At 39.5% G+C, this 20,630-nt stretch overlaps 1 protein-coding gene and 1 long non-coding RNA gene across 2 annotated transcripts in view; both read left to right on the top strand.

Moving 5' to 3' along the window:
* Positions 1–20,630, top strand: part of trabd2a (TraB domain containing 2A) — a 65,251-nt gene that overhangs the window by 11,209 nt on the left and 33,412 nt on the right. The window lies entirely within an intron of this gene.
* LOC116035145 lies at positions 1,767–20,596 on the top strand. Its single transcript, XR_004101275.2, has 3 exons — positions 1,767–1,777; positions 7,801–7,802; positions 20,531–20,596. It is a non-coding gene; the product is annotated as an uncharacterized LOC116035145 (long non-coding RNA).

Below are 20,630 nucleotides of genomic sequence, written 5' to 3' on the forward strand. Positions count from 1 at the left end.
GTTTATTATTGTTTGCGTCTGTGTGTGCATGAATGTTTGTGTGCACATGTACACTTCTGTGCATGTTTCAAGAGTTCATGTTCGTGTGTGAATGAGCATTTGTATGTATGTGTTTATAAAGTTCTATGGTTGAATTTTCCAACATGTCCTCACAGCTTCCTTCAAGTCCCTGGTTTCATGTGGCACTGAGGTGCTTGATTTCTTCCCCACTGTTGACCAAACAGTCACATATTAGATGTCTGACATTTTCTTGACATTATCTGGCCATCTGTCTGGATACACGACACCAGAGACAAAGATGCTGAGCTCCTTTTACTTCCAAAAAACGTGTTTTTAATTTTTATATATAAATATATAAAAGGTTTATAGAGAGAAATTGAAGAGTAAGGTCGGTCAACAAGTTATCATGAAGAGAAGTGACTGAACAAAGAAGCCCCCGAGGTCATCGGTGTGATTTGCTTGCTGTATGGATTATTGATAGACATTAATGCCAGTGAGTTTGTTTTGATTATAAGAGGATTTGAACCAGCCTTACTTCTATTTTTTAGGGGTATGTCCATTTCCTTTAAACACGTTTCGTATGATCATTAGCAAATCCCCCCTCTTTGCTGCTGTCATATCAAGATTAAATAATTTCACCAATTTGATTTTCCATTCCTGTGCAAGTCCACCCATTTGCAACGTTTTGTTTTTCAAGTGTATTTGATTGAAAGCGGATCGGATGCAGCTGGATGGTGCCAACTGCGTGCCAAGAAAAAGAGCTTAGATCCTTGAGAGTATATACAGTAACACACTCCAGTGGAGGGGAGTCTGACTTCTGGGGACTGCTGCAGGCTTTTACTGGTTGTGTAACGCAGGCTTCTGCAGCTCAAATGAGGATTTAATAGCTTGTCTCTCTGACTTAACACCGGGTCATGAAATCTTGTGCAGGCTGAGGAGCCTCGTAGCACGATCATTGCTCTGCACCCATGCTAATGTTCAATACAGTAAAATAATCTTGTGCCTGTCACTTGATGCTTATTATCACGATTTATCTGCACTTTTGAAACGTCATAGAAACCTGCATGTTGAGACCGGTAAATGATGTACCTTGCTGGTAATGCTTTAGTTGGCCAAATGGGTCCAAGGAAATGATCAAGTTAATTATTACAGATATACTGTAAGAATAGTACAGAGTTTGTCCTGGCTCAGAATGGGCTTTTTTTTGTCAAGTCATTAATGAATCAATGACTTGATCTACTCCAAAGATTAATGTATAATAACTCAAATGAAACAAGTAAAGATAACTCTGCATGTAATTGCAAATGAAATAACAGATATCTCTGCCACTGCTTTGTTTTAGCAGGCAGTTTTCCACTCACTGTTCCAACATCTGATTGTGAAACCTCGCAGAAGGGGGGCAATAGAGAAACACATTTGTGATTCTGCTATTTCGCAGTGTGCCTCCACCTTAATTTAAGTAATAAAAGCTCAGCATCTACAATTGTACTTAACACTCACTAACAGCGGCCTTCCCATATTTAAAGCTAATGTAAGTTATACGTAAGAGCAATTAGAGTCAATACGATGCTAATTTCAATTTGTGTGGTGCCTATCATTCCTTCTGTTGTTGTGTTAAATTAAGAGTTTTGCAGGCCTGAATGGGGCCAGGACCCTGGGGTCATTGTTATTACTAAGCTATGACCAACAAGCACTGAATTAGCATGTGACTGACCAAAATGTAGGAATGCCATACATGCTCTTTTTTGGGGAAAAAAGTAATTATATGAATTCATGTGTATTGAAAAAAAATGTAAATTTGCAGAACTGCTGTAACACTGTAAGCTACAGTATCAAAATACAGTTGTGAAAAACAAGAGTAAATGTTGAGGTTAGCATATATCTCCCGTTACATCAAACCACTGCAGATTTCAGTTAATCCTTTATTCAAAACACATATAAAACACCTTGTGTGAGGTTTCCATTGTTTTAACATGTCCCAGAGGGCACAACTTACAATGACAATATTTTCTTTTTTTCCATAATGATACAAAACTGATCCATTTTTTGCAGGCTGAAACCTTAATTCATCACTCTTGGGCTTTTCATTGTCACTTGTTAATTAAACTTGTTAAATAAGATAAGCATTTACTTGACTAATAGCTGTCAGTTGCTTTCACACATGCAGCATTTACTATTGACACTTACTTTTGGGACTTGTTTAATCCTCTATTAAGGAGATATTGTATCAGTTGCAGTAATTTGTCAATTCAACACCAGTTTCCATGCTGCCATATTGTGTGAATTAAGGCTACAGCCACACTTTAAATATGGAAATGTAGTGATAGGATGTAGCCTAAGTGTTAAAGGTATCCACAACTTCAACATAACACTTCTATTTTCCTGTAACAATTGATTTGGCTGTAATGTTTGCACTTCAGGATTGGTTACATTGCATTAAAACAATGTTAAGGTGTTGCATATGTGTGAAAAGAAAGTCGGTGGCTACATGCTAACGGAAAAAAAGGTGGTCCCCGGAAATGATAGCTATCAGATACGGAGGGAATAGTGATCTTCTTTACATGCCTATACATCAGTCGTGAAAATCTTTATGCCTCTGTTCAAAGCCTAATGTTAAAAAAAATCAGACGCCAACACACTATCTTCTCAGCTGAGGTACAGTGACCAATGAGCAAACATTCTTTAGTACACCTACACTCACGTACTTGCATATAGGCAACTCTTAGTTCCATAAATAGAAAATTGCACACCTGAACTAACAGTTTTTTTTATATATATTCTAAATTGTGTCAAACTGAAGTAAAAATTGAAAAGGACACCTATATCTGCACTGTTTTTTTAAATGTATTGGATTTTGAGTTATGAGAATTGGGGTCATACAGTTTCACAGTAATGAGCACAACTACAGTTATTTCAATTAAAATGCAAATAAATAAAAATATAAATATGTTTTTTTAAGATAGGGGGTTAGTTTTCAAATGAGCATTAACCTTTCACAGTTTGACATGAAGTCTTATAAATTGCTACTGGTATATGCTTTCTCCGTACTGGCCAGGTTTGTGGCTGGTCTGCATTAAATCAAGACTGTAGAAGAGAGCCAAACCTGGCTGGACTTCAGCCGAGCAATACGAGGCCAAAGTTGTCCACAAGCTCCCACATAGAGGATTAATAGTTTGTGCTTCCTCGCAGAGTGTTACCTGGATCTTGTGGAAAGGTTTTGTGCAGCAGTCACTTTGTGACTTAATTGGTTTGTTATTTGACTGTAAAAGGAAAGAGGATTCTTTCTTTTTTTTTTTTTTTCGTCTATTTGCTTTGAGGTAACTTTACTTTTGCATAGAAATATTGAAACCTGAGACTCTTTAGCTGGTTAGTTAATAGAAATATACATAGAGTTTACTCAAGAATGCTTTTACTAACTAAAGCTAAAACTAAGTGATATGAATGATGAAAATCATATTAATGTTAAATTGAGTAATAAAATGGCGTGCACAGTAAAAATAAGGGTGATTTCACATTAATATACAGATGCTGAAACATTTTTAAGCCTATAAAAAGTTGAACCACATGGTTTCTGAGCTAACCTGCCCATAAATCCACTTGTGTCTTTCTGGCTCCCGTCCACATTTTTGGTGGCTCAAGTGGAATTTCACAGGTGAGCACGACATAGGAGGGTTTTGTGAAACTTTGTTGTTCTCCACAGATGTTTTGACCAGACTTAAAGTCAGACAAGCAAATATCTTGACACTGTCATGTGTGTTTACACGAACCTGGAGTAAAATGAAGGAGTTTCTTTCACTTGGGTCAATGTTTCAACCAACACTGCAAAGTTGCTCTCTGAGATTTATGAGATGTCTGCAACTTGCCAAGTTAGCATTTCTGTCTTAATAATTACAGGCTGCTTGAGTCATCATTAGGTGCTTGCAAGATATTTGACTGTATAGCAGTTTCTACCAGTTTGCTAAAAAGTTAAATGTAATGCACTGCATTGGCATTGCATTCTAGAGATAGAAGAAGCTATCATAGCTTATTAGCATTGTTGTACCATTCACTTTTATTTAACCTCCTTGTTGGACTAAAACTGTTCCACAAAAGCTAATGAGTTTGCTAACTGACAGTTAGCAATAAATCCACTTGCAACAGAGTATACTAGGACACACGGTTTCCGTCCAGCATGTTAAAAACGGTTGTTAACAGTGTTGCCTGCTCTAACAGCCTGTAGTTGTAGCTTCTAGATAAGATATTTTCAGTGGAACACATTTCATCTTGATTAATAGTTGTTGCTTCATGGATGACTGACAGATATTGGTCTGAACACAACTGGAAATGTGATGGTCTGCTGCTTTCACTTTTTTTTGCCCACGTAAAGGAGAGAAAGGAAGAGATATCGTATAAACCTGCGGTGTGTGGTTGTATTTTTATCTCTAAAGTTTCCTATGAAACAAATAGCAGATAATGTTTCTGACTTCTATTGGAGACACTGCTATTTCTGTTTTTTTTTTGTCATACACTTTCTTCCTCCACATTACTTATAGTATATACACCTGACACACACACACGCGCACACGCACACACACACACACACACACACACACACACACACACACTTTAAGCATTCATGCAAGTGTCCACACACGTCAGACCAACACATACCTACATAAACATGTGTATCAGATTCCTCCCACCACCCAGAGTCAGTTCCACGCTGTGGATGAAGGTTTTCAGGGTTGTTTCTACCCAAAGACTGTTTGTGTTTTGGGGGTTTGTCTGAGCTGCTCATCATAAAACCTGAGAGAGCTTAACAGCAATGCCACTGTTTGGCCTCCCAGCTCATTTCACCACTCTGTTTCACGCTCTGTGTGTCTGTCTTCACGTTTGGTCCCTTTACAAAGGTTTTTACAACCTTGGTGTTATTTTCATAGCTTTGGACACCATTCCAGATATGAACACTTTTCACTGTAAACTTTTCAAACAGCATGGCTTTAGGGATGGCAATGTTGGTCTGTCTGTTGGTTGGTCTGTCCACCACTTTGTTACAGAAAGAAATATCTCAACGTTTAGATAGATTGCCATGAAATTTGATACAGACATTCATGGTCCCCAGAGGTAGAAACACACTGACTTTGGTGATCCCCTGACTTTTCTTTTTGTTTTCAGTGAAATGTCCAGACAGCTATGGGATGGATTGCCATTGAATTTGGTACAAACATTCCAGTTTTTCAAAAAATGTAATCTGGATCAAATTGATCCGGATTTGGAAATCCCATGTTTTGCTATCCAGGATCACCTGATCCATCTTACATTTATGCCAGTTTTTTAAAGGAACATTGGATTGGATCACTGTGATCCAAATACCAAATTTCAGGATTACCAAAACCTGTTTACCAGAGCCTTAAATGGAACCAACAGTGTAGCCTACTGGCTTAGCAAAGAACAACAGGTAGGCAAAATACTGGTGGCCACAAATAGCCATTGTTTGTTTTAATTTTAAGAAACAGAAACACTGTAATAAACAGAAACATTTTACATTCCTTATTTTGTTATAATGTTAAATACCATTTACCATTTTGTTTACCATATCTCATTAGATGTGGCATGCTTCATATATGTATATATCATCAGTAAACATTGATTTTGTGATTATTCGATTAAAAAAAAAAAAAAAAGTCTGATTTTTGTTTCGAAAAACTGAATCCACCCTTCTGATTGGATCAGGATAATCCTGTTTTTTTTTTGGATCAAATAGATCACCGAGTTCAAAGTTTTGAAAAACCCAAAGGGCAGGTTTGATCCAGATCAAATGTAAGATCGGATTACATGATCTGATCTTAGTTCGGAATCCCTCTTTTGCTTTTGAAAAACCCATTTCCAAGATTTGATCCAATCCGTGATCTGAAATCCCACTGGATTACTTTTGAAAAACTGGGGATGAAAACTAATGGCTTATGTAATTATGTGATTTATAGCTCATAGCCACTGCTATACTTCAGTACAGCATCAAAGAGCTGCTAGCGTGAGACTTGAGTAGACTCTTAATCTTGTTATTTAACAGATAGAAGATCACACTTTACTTCACTCAGTTGTACCATAAAATGCATGGGACATGAGTGATCTTAAATAGGGGTGTCACGATTCTCCAAATCCTCGATTCAATGACATTTTCGATTCTAAGGTCACGGTTCGATTCAATTCTCGATTTTTACATTTTTTTTTTCAAAGCACAGGTTGCTATGCCATTTTTAGACTAGACTTTTATGCAATATAATATCTGACCTTTGTTCGCAATGTACCACACTACATTGTCAAATTTAAAACATTTATTCACAACATAATGTAACAATAACATATCTATAACCTGCCATCTAGTTTCTCTTTTGTAACTGCAGTCTTCTTCACAGAAGATGACATTTAAGTTCACAACAAAACTCAAAAGTCTTCTCTGAACAATTAAGTGTCTTAAACTATTTCCGAACAGTTGAACATATACCACACGGATAACTGCCATGTTAGTCGTGCTGCCAGTGGAAGAATATGGTACACGCACATAGCAGAGCTTGCAAACTGTGGCTTTTTTGTCAACAATGTGAACGTTGTCAACATAACTCACTGGGAATCCAAAATACTTCCACAACAGTGACTTTAGTAAAATAGGAGGGCGTTCAAGTTCTGTCGATGTGTCTCCTGCATCTGCTGCTGCTGTGTTTTTTTCCGCTTGGCAAGCAAGCCGACTGGACATGACATGGGGGCATGGCAGCATCAACGATTCCATTTTTTAATTCGAAGTTTGAGATTGTGACTTAATTTCGGTCAATTTCGATTTAAAATCGAAATCGTGACACCCTTAATCTTAAACAAGTTTTAAACAAGTCCAGTGCCACTTGGGACATACTAAAACTTACATTTTCCATAAATACAAATTAATTTGCAACATTATTGATATGACAGAAAATACAGAAATGCATAATAGGTCTCCTTTAAGAAAACTTTGCAGCTGAGTCCCACAATCGTAATCTAAAATCAGATGCAAACCACTCTCTGTCCCCGTATCTCTGTGTGTCTTTCTCTTCCCACAGCATTTCTTACACTGATCTAAAATTAGTGGAAATCTTTTTTCTTTTTTTTTTACTGTATCTTGTGTCGTTAGTGTAGCTTTGACAGTTGTTATTTTGGTCCTAACCTCACATGATAGCAGCATGTTTATGCGAGTACCATCCTCAGTGAATGCAAAGGGACACTTTTCTGAAAACTGAACTCCCAACACATTTAAAATGTTTGGATGCTTTTCATATTTTGTTGGCTGTTTATAAGTCTGTGGTTGTGAGGATGTGGGTCGTGGCAGACGTCTGCACAACAACAACTATCTCGCTCTTCCTTCTGTCTCGCTCTCTCTCTATCTTTCCACCTATACCTCTTGATCACTTTCTCTTTTTTTCCCTCTCCTTCCTCCCACTGTCTGTCATACAGAGACAGAGAATTTTTTTTTCCTTCTGTTTATCCCTCTCAACCCCTTTGTCTCCTTTATTGATTAGTCTTTCACCACAATAAACAGATGCATTCCTCAGATAGTTTGGATGTTCGGTCCTATTTTCCGTTACATAGACTCATTTAGTATGTGTGAAGTTTAGGATTTGTACTGGTGGTTAAAGGTCGAGTGTCTTGTGCTTTGAGTCAGTGTTGTTTAGAGCAAGGGAACAGATGCAAGCCGACGGAAAGTGTTTACATGCATGGCTGAGTACTAGTGTGTGTGTGCAAACCCGTTCAGTTGGGTTTGCCAGCGGTGCTTTGGTTCTGAGTCTGGGCCAGTGGTTTAAAGGGAATTGCAGATACTCGTAAATAACGCCGTGTGGGTTTTTGATTCCTGCTGTCTCTGACTTCTGCACAGTCAAGAAGTTGGAGATTGATTTCTGGCACTGCTGTCAGAGCTGATTGAGAACATGTTGTCTTAACATTTACCCATCATCCTTTGCAGTAGGAGATTTGATGTCTTTAAGCCCAAAGGCAGTGTTTCGTAAAGGAGCTGTATCAATTCAGATAAGTTGTAATCCTGTTATCTGAACATTATATATTATATTACATATTATAATGTTGTGACTCCTGAATTGCAGTTAAACCATTTAAAATATCGAAAACCAAGCAACATATGGCATGGAATGTAAATCCAATGAATATGTAACAATAAGTAACAGATGCAAATTAATCTATATGTATTCATTTATACATACAACACCTTTACAACTTCTAAACTGTTGATATTCTGTGAACCATGTATTTCCAAAACATCAACTTTTATGAACTAAGAAAAACAGCACTGTTTTCAGTCTTTTACCAATGCATTTTTCAAATAATCCAATGGGGATTTTTTTTTAAAGATTTTTGGGGGCTTTTTGTCAAGGAGGTAAGTAGCGAGGCTTGGACCCAAATGCAGTTCAGTTCAGAAAACAAAGTTTATTAGCAAAAAAAACCTTACAAGTGGTTCCAAAAAACAGGCAGGCCAGGAAGACAGGAACGAGCAGGCAAGACCAAACAGCACAGAAAAACGGAAACTCACACATGCAACACAGACAGAACGTAATGATCCCACAAGACACAAAGGAAACACAGAGACTAAATACACAGGGTAATGAGGAAACAAGGGACAGGTGACACTAGGGCTGGGGAAACAGGTGAAACACATAAGACAATCACAAGGGTGGGAAAACCAAAAGACAGGAAGTAAATCAGACAAGACTAGGGAGAAAAGACAGACTACAAAATAAAACAGGAAATGGGAAAACCAACAGAAAATATGAAACCAACTAAACAAAGAAACTTGACAAAGGGACTAAACGTGACACTTTTTTCCCTTTATTTTAGAGTGACAGATAATAGATGGGTTTACGTAGTAAACAGGTGAGATCAGTCTGGCAGCTTTTAGGTGTCAAAAGATACTTTATTGAATTATTACCTTTTTTTGTCGAAATATTATTACACCCCTCGTCCCCCCCCCCCCAAAAAAAATATTACTTTATTCCCTCAAAATATTATGACTTTATTCCTGAAACAGTGGCTCTAATATTCTATAATAATAGTCTGTCATAGAAAATAATAATGTAATAAAATGAAAAATACTATGCGTTTTATGTTACTCTTACTGCACTGAGTTAAACCAACGATGTTGGTTGCTAATTGATACATTATCACAAAGAAAGATTCACAATATTATACTTACCTTGTGCCCTTCGCATTCACATGCATGACATAATTAATAAAGAATAATAATGAATTAAATATGAACCATCCTAAAAGTATTCCCAAAAGTAATATAGTGTCAGTTAGGCTCGATGGTGTTTTTTGCCCCCAACTGCTCCTTCCAGGCAGCGCTGCGACCGCTGCCTTCAAGACACCTAACCCTAACCTTAACCCTAACCCTAACCATAACCATAGCCAGTGCCTAATCCTAGTGCCTAGTGCAGCGCTGCCTGGAAGGAGCCGTTGGGTGCAAAAAACACTGATAAACGTCAGTTAGCAGGTGATGATGAATCTTTGGGGCTGTCAGTGGTTGCAACTTGGCTACATTTTCATGCGTGAATGTGGATAATCTTGATCTTATTTGCTCCTCTTTCTCTGTTTGCGTGACAACACACACACAATGTGAATACTCGGATGGTCAGTGTGTATCCGCACTAAGTGCTCGCAGCTGTATCGGTTTGAATCTCGGCATGAAACAGTGTTTTTCTTGACTCGTGCCGTCCTGAAGATTAACAGCGTTCCTTCAGTCGACAGACAAGCCGTGTAGATTGATGGCTGTTTTCCTTGTGGCTCGCTGTGTTTTTAAGACCCTTGTGTTGTTTCTTAGTGGACTGATGGGCTGAGTAGCTGGCCGGCTGCTGAGAGAGAGTGAGAAGGAAAGGGAGAGGGAGAGGGAGAGGGGAGGAAAGTCCATGTACGGTAGATATCTGTGGTGGCCAACTCTCACAAACTCTTCTCTCGAAGGTTTGGTCACAGATTGTGTGATGACAGGTGCCACCATAGTGTGACTTTGCGTGTGTTTCTACAATTATTTGCATACTAATATAATTATGAGGGAATTAACCTTTGTATGTTGTCAGGCTTCTATATAACCAGAAGATTCTATCAATTGAGATTAGTGTCTAAAATATTTATATTGGTTTTATTATATTGATTACCGATTAATCTGTCAGTAACTTTTCATTCATTAATTATTCAGTCTATAACATGTCAGAAAACAGTTCAAAGAGCTCAAGATGACATCTTGGCATGGCTAGTTTTGTCTAAAGACTTTCAGTTCACAGTGATGTAAATCATTTGAGAAGCTGAACCCACCAAATATTTGGCATTTGTTTTTAACAATTATATCAAATATCATAATTGTTGGCAATTAATTTACTGTCGATCAGCTAATCACTGACTGTGAGTGACCCTTTATTTCTTTTAATTTTCATTCATTTGTCATTCAGTGTTTTATCATGATAGATGTGTACACATGTTGGCATGTCTGTGTCTCAGGGTGTGTTGGTTGGGACTCATGTGCAGCTTGTTCACCGTGTAGTGCAGCATGAGAGTGGGGGGTTTGAGAAGTTGACATTTCAATCACCACAATCCCCAGTACACACACACACACACACACACACACACACACACACACACACACACACACACACACACACACACACACACACACAGACCTCCAGCCATTTGGTTTGAGGCTGATTCCCTGTGACAGCCTAAATATTTGGCTGCGTCCGGGCACCAGGGTAAATGCACCCCACAAGAATGTTTTTACAGGGTGAGAGAGAGAGAGAGGGAAAGAGTGAGCGAGAGAGAGAGAGAGAGGGCCATCAATGTGATCTACACGGATCAAATGTTCATTGTAAAAGACCCCCAGTTTAGCATTCATAGGCAGTATACACTATCAGCAGATCATATTTATTAATGTATTTGTCATTTTAGACTTGTTTATAATACAGATAATGAATGACAATATAGTAAAATGCAGTTGTAATACAAAGTAATATAAAGTTGTCTTTATGTTTTAAGTGTTGACAAATATTGTACATTACTTAAAATGTCTCTATAGATGCTTACAACTACTTGGTGGACTGAAAGAAAATAATCAACAATGTGTCTTGAAGACATGGTGAAAGATAGTGTGCACACAGACTTGAACATTGGATACATAAAACAATACAAATCCTTATGACAGTTTGATGTCATGGGATTTAAAATCATTTTAAAAAAGCTGTCCTTTTGTAACGTAATTTTTCAAGTTCAAAATTGATTATCTTTGGGTTTCGGGCTGTTGATCAGCTGAAACAAGCAATATGAAGATGTCATTGTGGGCTTTTTACACATTTTATAGATTCAAAGATTGATTGAATTCTCAGAAAATTAACTGACTGAGTAATCAATCAAAATAATAACCCCTGTTTAAATATATCCTGTCTAGTGAAAACCCATTTTTTTCACATTTTGAAGAGAAAGAAACTTTGTTTGTGCACAGACCTCAGCTGTCTGGCTCTATGAGAGAGCTGTTCATGTCAACATTCATTGATTGAACTTGACAAGATCAAAAGGAATAGGATATATCAATTATGCCAGAGGATGGATTTTCCTTTCAAAAAGAGGAGGAAAAACAATTTTTGGTCATCATTATTGTCAAAGATGTAAGCCTGGGGATTTTTCTCTGTGTGGCTTGGCGAAATCATCATCTTTCTTTTTGTCTTTTTTGTTTCATATTTTCCTACTAAATCTAGGCCCCTTATTTCCTTTCTTTTGTCTCATATTTGAAAATTAATAAAGCTATCTTCAAAGGACTGCTTTGAGCTCAGCAGAGGCTGCGGTAATCCATGATGATGAAGCATTTAAACACACACACACACACACACACACACACACACACACACACACACACACACACACACACACACACACACATACCACACACACACACACACACACACACACACACACACACACACACACACACACACACACACACACACACACACACGTTCATGTGTACATGGACAGACACATACATGCACATACAAATACGTAGAGAAAAGCCCTAATCTTGTACAGGTATACACACACACACACACACACACACACACACACACACACACACACACACACACACACACACACACACATCATGAGTGGCCTGAGGAATGCAGGGGTCAAATCTTTAAAGACCTGGCTGATAGAAGGGATGTATAGGATCAAAGGAGAGAGAAAGGGAGGGATGGATGGAAGGAGGCACAGGAGAGAGAGGGAGGGAATGTACAGGATCAAAGGGGAGAGGAAGGGAGTGAAATGATGGAAGGATGAATGGAGGAGCGAGAGCTAAGGTGTAGGCAACGGGGGAGAAAACTCAGGAGGGAGTTGGAAATAGGGATTGGAGGAGAGAAAAGGGGGAGACGGGAGGAAAAAGAGGTAGATGGGGAAGGATATAGTAACAAAGTGTAAAAACAATATAGATAACTGACAGGTGTGTGTGTGTGTGTGTGTGTGTGTGTGGGGGTGGGTGTGTGGGTGTGGGTTTGTTGTGGGTCTGTGGGTGTGGTTTTGTGTGTGTGTGTGTGTGTGTGTGTGTGTGTGTGTGTGTGTGTGTGTTTAAATGATGGGGTTTCAGCCAGAAAGTAAAAGCTCACTTGTGCAGTGGTGAGAGATGTGTGTGTGTGTGTGTGTGTGTGTGTGTGTGTGTGTGTGTGTGTGTGTGTGTGTGTGTGTGTGAGAATACCAGTGAATACCTGCTGAATGAAGTTGTGACCATGTGTTGCAGCTGCAGTACCCATTAGCTACTTTTGACAATAATTACTTTATAAATGTGGAAACATTTGAAAATATATATATATATATATATATATATATATATATATATATATATATATATATATATATATATATTTTACATTTCCCCTATCCGTAATAAGCAGCATTTGCATTTTCCACCACCCAAAACACATTTGTTGAAGAATTTTGAAAAAAAGAAACTTCAAAAAATGAATTTCAATTATGCTAGGGGAATACTCTAAAATGTCTTTGGTATTCCAAATCATCATTACTTGGATTACTTGTCAATAGAAACTTCTCAAACCACTTGTGCAGCAAATCAACTTATCCCCTGTTTGTCGGTATCTTCAAACTAGGAACTGCCATTAGCCTTGCTAGGAGGTGTAATATTTAATATTATTTTATTTTACAGTTTTCTGACAAAGTCAAGAGCCACAAAATTTGTCAAAAGTGGCCATCCATCCCAAAACAGTGGCACTAATACCTTATTTCATTGTTTGCCAGTTGCCATAAAACTAAACAAAGAGGAAGAAGTGATTAGGGCTGGCTATTGAACCTCAATACTGTAGTGATCAAAATGTGTCTGTAGCACAGAGTAATGAAAACTGTTTAGTACCGAATGTTGGCATCGTATGCCAGATTGTTATTTTATTCTTTCATCGGATAATCGCCGTTTTAAATCAGAATGTTGGCAGTTTTAGACCTTTTTATTTAGTCAAAATGATTTGTGTTTAGTAGGGCTGTCCTCGACTAAAGAAATTCTTAGAACACTCATCTGATTTTGTCAACTAATCTATTGGTTGATTTAATCAACAACTCTGTAAAACTGAGTTTCTCCACAAAGCGTAATGCAAAAGCATCACTTTTAATCTTGTTTTTACCAGAGATGTGCTCATATGTTTCTCGGAAATAAGTCATTCAGCATGAAGAAGCATTAAAAAAATGACTAAGACCAAAACGACAGATTAGTCGAATAATCAACTAAAAGTGGACGGTGTTTAGGCAACATTATCGATGTTAGGGTTATGGGTGCAAATATTAAACAACTAGAAAACCTTCAGCGTGGACAACTGTGACCTATGACCTCATCATGTATTGGGTCCTATGTGATTTGTTACAATCAGCCCTGAAATCTGCTGCTAAAATCAATCCCTTAACCCCCACATCACCTGGAAGATGAAACAGAGGACAAGTTACTTCATGCAGTTCAAATTAAACAATGTAAGTGTATAAGTAGGTGTTGGCATGTAAATAAATATGGGACTACCTGAGGATAGAGTCTCTGTAAAACCCTGGCAGTGCTGCTGTTCTCCTAGGTCTTGTTTTAAGGCCGACTGTTCCGACTAACATTTCACTGATAACATCACTCATACAGTAACTCAGAATCCCTATCTCTGTCTATTTCTGTCTGCCTTCATGCTCTCCTCCTCTGACATTTCACTGATAACATCAGTACTTAGAGTCCATTTCTCTCATTATCTCTCTCTTTCTGTCGGTCTTTCCCTCTCTCTCGTATTGGTTCAGCTGTTGTGTTTCTTTCTCTGCTGCTTTCTGTTAGAAATGATAGACTGCTCTCCCCACTCTCTCTCTCTCTCTCTCTCTCTCTCTCTCTCTCTCTCTCTCACATCTAACTCTATATGATGAATGAATGAATGAATGAATGAATCATTTTATTATTGTGTCATGCATGCAACAAAATATGCCCCCACACAGGCTTACAAGACACCATTAATTAGGACAAAGGACCAGATGCCAGTGTAACAACATACCTTTAACAATTAAACCTTCTAGTATTTTTTGCCAAGCTTTAGAAATAAAGTCGCCAACTTATATATATTAAATTTAAACAACCACTCCAATTGGTCATCATCCGTGCACCAGAACATTTCAGGATTTTGGACAGACGTTTCACGTAAGGTCAGTGTTCTTCACTCATCATAATACGGACAATACAAAAGAAAATGTGATTCTTTTAGAGAGAGTTGTATTACTCTGATATTATCAGGGAGTCAGGAGGAAACAGAGGAGCTGTTGGAAGTCTTCATTTGTACTTGGGAGATGGCCAAGGCTTATTGAATTGGCTGCAAGTGTGTGTGTGTGTGTGTGTGTGTGTGTGTGTGTGTGTGTGTGTGTGTGTGTGTGTGTGTGTGTGTGTGTGTGTGTGTGTGTGTGGCTGTCTGAGCACATGGTTTGTCAACAAAGTGTGGACAGGTTACACAGAGACATGTTTTTCTGCTCATGCACACACAATCAGTCAGAAAAAACACACTCACCAAGAGAAAGATAGTTGCATGCAGGCAAACACATGCTCCTCTTTAAGTTTCCTACGAAATTAAATTGGAAATGTTACTGAAACATTCTCCAACTCCAGCGTCAACACACACAATCAGAATAACATCAATTAGCCTGAGGCTTTACCATACAAGGAGTTTATCTTGGTGTTTAGGAGCTGCTCACATTGCATCAGATTCATACTGTGACAGGACCTCAAATACAGTTTACATACACTATACATTTATATACAGACAACATGTGTTGCTGACACATGGAGATTAAATACCTCAAGTTATCTTATCTATTAGACGGCAGTGTTGAGTTTGAAATATTATAGCCTACTGGGGATGAAACTGACATGGCATGAAAGCAGTCTGATGTTGAACAGCGGTTTGAGCGTTGCAGGCTGTCATGCCGTCATGCTGTCCTGCTGTTAAAAGTGGGCTTTCTCCTCAGTATGGCTGAGTAATGAATTACAAGTAAAACATATAGTAAATAGTTCAAATTTCATCCCATAGATTTCATCCCCTAAGTCTGAACTACGTTGCCAAATTGACGTTCTGTACATTTATGGCACCCCCTCTTCCTCACAAGCATCAAATTTGTTGTCATCACAATAAAAAAAGGTTCACACTACATGATATCAGCTTAATAATGGTCCAATGACGTGAACATGTGTGAGACCTCATTGGGGTAGAAAAATGAATTAAAATTGTCTGTTGTCTTTATAGACTACTGTATGACATTTGAATTTAAATAGATTCACTTTTTTTTATACGTTCAAATGATTTTCAAAGAAAAAGTGACAGCGCTACTACTCACTATAACTGCAGAACTTGTATGGTGGAGGTGCTTGTGTTAAAGGTCCAATGTGTAGGAATTTCTCTCATCTAGCGTTGAGATCATAAATCGCAATCAACTCTCTCGCACCACGCAGTTCAAAGTACGTATTACAGCTACGGTAGCCTTAACGCTTCAAAAAGACGGTCTCTTGCTCTTTTCAATATCCTTTTTCTGGGCGAAGAAGAAGACTCCTGTTCCTGAAATTTGGATTTTGAATACGTGTGGTCCTCCATGTTTCCTTCTTCAAACTTGCCGGGGCTGGGAAGCTACGATACCCATTAGCAGCATTAGCAGCACCTGTGAGTTTATCATGTGACAGCAAAAAAGCGAAAGGCGGAGCAGTATGTCCTGTATGTCCCTTACCGGCTAACGTATTTCAAGATGGCGCATGAATATGGAGCGTCTACCCCAGTTCATGCGAATGCAAATGTAAAATTTCAAGCCAAAAGGAATACTTGGAATTGATGGTGGTGGTAAATATAGAGCTGGGCAATATATCGATATTATATCGATATCGTGATATGAGACTAGATCTCGTCTTAGATTTTGGATATCGTAATATCATGATATGGCATAAGTGTTGTCTTTTCTGGGTTTTAAAGGCTGCATTACAGTAAAGTGATGTCGTTTTCTGAACTTACCAGACTGTTGTAACTGTTCTATTATTTACCTTTACCCACTTAGTCATTATATCCACATTACTGATGATTATTTATCAAAAATCTCATTGTGTTAATATTTTGTTAAAGCACCAATAGTCAACACAACAATATCGTTGCGGTATCGACATCGAGGTATTTGGTCAAAAATATTGTGATATTTGATTTTGTCCATATCGCCCAGCCCTAGGTAAATATTCATGAAAAAGGACAGGTTTGTGAACAGGCAACACAGATTTTGATAATGAACACCTAAACACGTTACACACTGGACCTTTAAGTGTGTCTGCTTTTGTGGAACTGTGAAAACAGGTTGACATGTCTCACTTCTAATGATGCCGCTGCTGGCAAATTGATAATTGGCCCTAGTGTGTACAGTTGCTAAGTGGATATTCTCAACAGAATAAAGATTGTCTGAAAGTGAGCCAACATTTCATAAATGCAATTAATGTAACCTCTTCTCAGAGACACTCCACTAAGCATGCTTGCTACTTTTCTTGCAAATCCTAAGCTGAGCCAACACACTTCAGAGCGAGAGCAGCAAGAGTTTTTTCAGCCGAGCCACCGAACACTCCAAATCTCCACATGTGGGAATCTGACTGAGATGATGTTTGCTCTGGATTCACACACCCACCCCACTCCATCTCAACAAGAGGGGACATTTCCATGACAAAGGACAATTATTGACTTTCATTGGCTGTGCTTGCTTTGATATCAGCAAGGGGTGTGTCTGTGTGTCTGTGTGTGCGTGCTGATGGGGGCGGGATAGGGGGCAGCAGTGGAGGAGAAGAAGAAGAAACAGGGGGACCTGATGAAAGGAGCTGAGTGGGAAAATGCACCCGCTGACCCACAGTGCACTAACAGAAGAGGAGGATCACAGCGGAAAGAAAGAAATCATTCATTAAGGTTTTCTTTCTTTCACTCCAGCTCGCTGCTCCTGTTTTCTGTATCCTTCCTCACTTTCTTGCTTGTGTTTTCTTTCTATCTCTTTCCATCCCTTAACCTCCCACTTCTTTTTTAACTCTCCTTTTTATCTGGCTATGGCTGATACTCCCCCTCTCTCCCCCCTCCGCCTCCTCCCTTCACAGCCATAATTTAAGGGGCTGAAAGGCACGGCGAGCGGAGAAAGAGGAGAAGAGAGAGCTCAGAAAAAGGGGAGACCCTGCAGATGAGGGCCTTCCTTCACGGACGTGGCACAGATGTGAGGGTGTTTTTGTGAAATGAGTCGGGGAGGGGCGGCGATAGGCTAATTTGCGTGGCATAAAGACGGGGCCCTTTTCATATGCAGAGCGCTACTTTGATGCGCGGCCGATGAAAGCTGGATGGAGCGCAGGGGAGAGGAGAAGAGAGGCTGACGGAGGGGTTCTTTGTCCCCTGACAAGAAGGCATCTGCTCCAGGCTGCCCTCCTCTCCTCCTCTCCTCTGCTATACCGAGGCTCCCACAATGGGCCAGCCGAGAGAGAAAAGTGTCATCAGAGCACCTTAGAAAACAGAACATGAAAAAAAGAAAACAGCCGCATGGGTTGGCCTGGTTGGCGTACGGGTATGCATATCAATACAGAATTCATTTGACAAAGATCTGAGAGTACACACACATACACACACACACACACACACACACACGCTCACGCACGCATGCACGCATGCACGCACGCACGCACGCACGCACGCACGCACGCACGCACGCACGCACGCACGCACACACACACACTCATCTACAAAAACACACACAGACAGACAAATACATACACAGATGCATACTGAATTGTAAAAACATGCAGACATACTGTAGAGACATTTACATAGTTCCACAGCTGACAAAACACATCTTTACTTTGACTGATTGCTCCCATTGAGAAACAAATAAGCCATACAAACTTTCCTCTTTTATTGGACTCAAGATCAATAGCTGCAGGGTGAAAGGTGTGCATGTGCATGTGTGTGTGTGTGTGTGTGGTAGAGAGATCAGAGGGAGAGCATGTGCTGAGGTGAGTGGCGGTGGTTTCTGTGTGTCTCAGTGTTGCGTATGTGTGTAGAGACCATAGAACCTTCAGAGTGTGTGTTTAATGTGTATTGGTGTGCATGTATGCATATGTGTGTCCCTGCGGCACTGTTCATAGGCGGCAGGCTCACCAGGGTCCTCTCACCAAACACTGGCTGATTTCACGCTCGCACAATAGCTGAATCTCTGCAGCAGAGCACAAAGGGTTAGGGCAGGAAAAACCCAAATGGTCTCCTTTGCTATAATAGTTCAGAAAATCTAAATGCTTGTTACTACCTGTTGGGTTTTAGATCACATCTGGTCTTTTGCCACTCAAGATGGTGTAATAAAATGATATGTGTGAGTATTTATGAATTTTAGCCATGCTAGCAGCATAGCTGGAGTGGTGGCAATGTTTGTTTTTGCTGGTCAGTTGGTTGTCCCACCACTTGGGTCCAGACTAGGATTGGGCATCGAGAACCGATTCCTACTCGGAATCGTTTCAAAAATTACGATTCCAGTAGAATCATTCATTTACTGGAATCGTTTGGAATTGTATTTCAAATCCGATCACCGCTTCCCAATTTAATATGCGCAAGTTTTGGTTTCCGAAGCGGCCAGGCGCTTGTTGTGTTACAGCCTTGGAGCACAGTAAGCAACGCTCTAGTCTGGCTTTATTTTACATTGAAAAAGCCCAGTGAAACTGCAAACTGTTCCTCTTATTTATGAAAATAGGCATGTGACCCGTTTCAACTCCACCCCTCAAAGAATCGGAATTGAGAATCGATAAGAACCGGAATTGAAAGGAAGAATCGGAATTGGAATCAGAATTGTTAAAATCCAAACGATGCCCAACCCTAGTCCAGACTGAAATATTTCCAAAACTATTGGACGGATTGAGATGACATTTTGTTTAGACATTCATCCCATACTCCCTCTGATTTTGGATCCTCTGACCTTTCCTCTAGCGCCACCATATGGTTCACATATGGTTCCACACAAATATTGGTTGGATACAGACGTTCATGTTTCCATCAGGACAAGTCCTAATAACTTTGTTAAAAAATATAATTTTTCCAATACTTTATGACCAGATACCTGCAAAACTAGTGATATTTCCATCAGCTTCAAATGTAGTGTGCGTTTAATGCTAATTAGCAAATGTTGCTAACAAACTAAACTAAAGGGGCTTTCACACTAGCGCACGCTAACTCGGCGCCTCCAGTCATTTCAATGAGGCAAAGGGAGAAGCGGTTTTGATCACGGGGGTAAGGGTATGAAGAGGTTGCCCAGATCTTCCTCTGCCGCCCAGAGTTCACCGTGCTGAACTGGCAGTAACCACCGGGTGGCAGGAGCCGCTTTTCGAAACGCTTTGTTTTTTATGGACATGCGGCGCTGTGAATTCATCTTAAGATATGCATCAAGCTCAAAGTACCACTGTGCTTAAATACGGTCTCACAGAGCTGCTACCATGATTGCAGACTGTTTGGATATGTTTGCACCTGTGATTGGCTGTAACAGATGAAACAAATTTTCTACTTGAAACTTATTTTAACTTCACAGCTTCCATCTATAATCCCCCTTCAGAGCCGGAAACGTGAGCATGAGCATAAATGAGCATTTAACTCAAGGACGTTCTTTAACTTGAGTCAACATTTTATAATTTTGAAACAGGTGATCATGAGCAAGGTTACTTAACCTTACTTTATTAATCCTGTAACATAAAGGACAAATCTGGCGCAAAATGAACCTAGGGGTTAATTACATATGTGTACCGAGTCGACCGTTCTCTGGGATATGTTTTCATGCTAATCGAATGTGACCAGTTTCATCGCAAACCGCTAATTAGCTTATAATGCATGCCCCGATGCATGTCAGAGGGCAGAGGGTAAAGTAAAAAGAAATCTCTATTTCTATACCACTAACAAGGCTCAAAATAGCACCACACTTCCACGCTGTGCAACCAGTAACATAGCTCAAGCACAGCGTTCGTTGTTCGACTGGTCGTGACTGCTTTCCCAAGACGGCGCCCGCCCGTATACGTGAATGGTACTGGTACATGAAGGTACTCTTTCTAAACT

The sequence above is a fragment of the Sander lucioperca genome, chromosome 1, assembly GCF_008315115.2.
Source record: "Sander lucioperca isolate FBNREF2018 chromosome 1, SLUC_FBN_1.2, whole genome shotgun sequence".
In the NCBI taxonomy this organism is placed as follows: Eukaryota; Metazoa; Chordata; class Actinopteri; order Perciformes; family Percidae; genus Sander; species Sander lucioperca.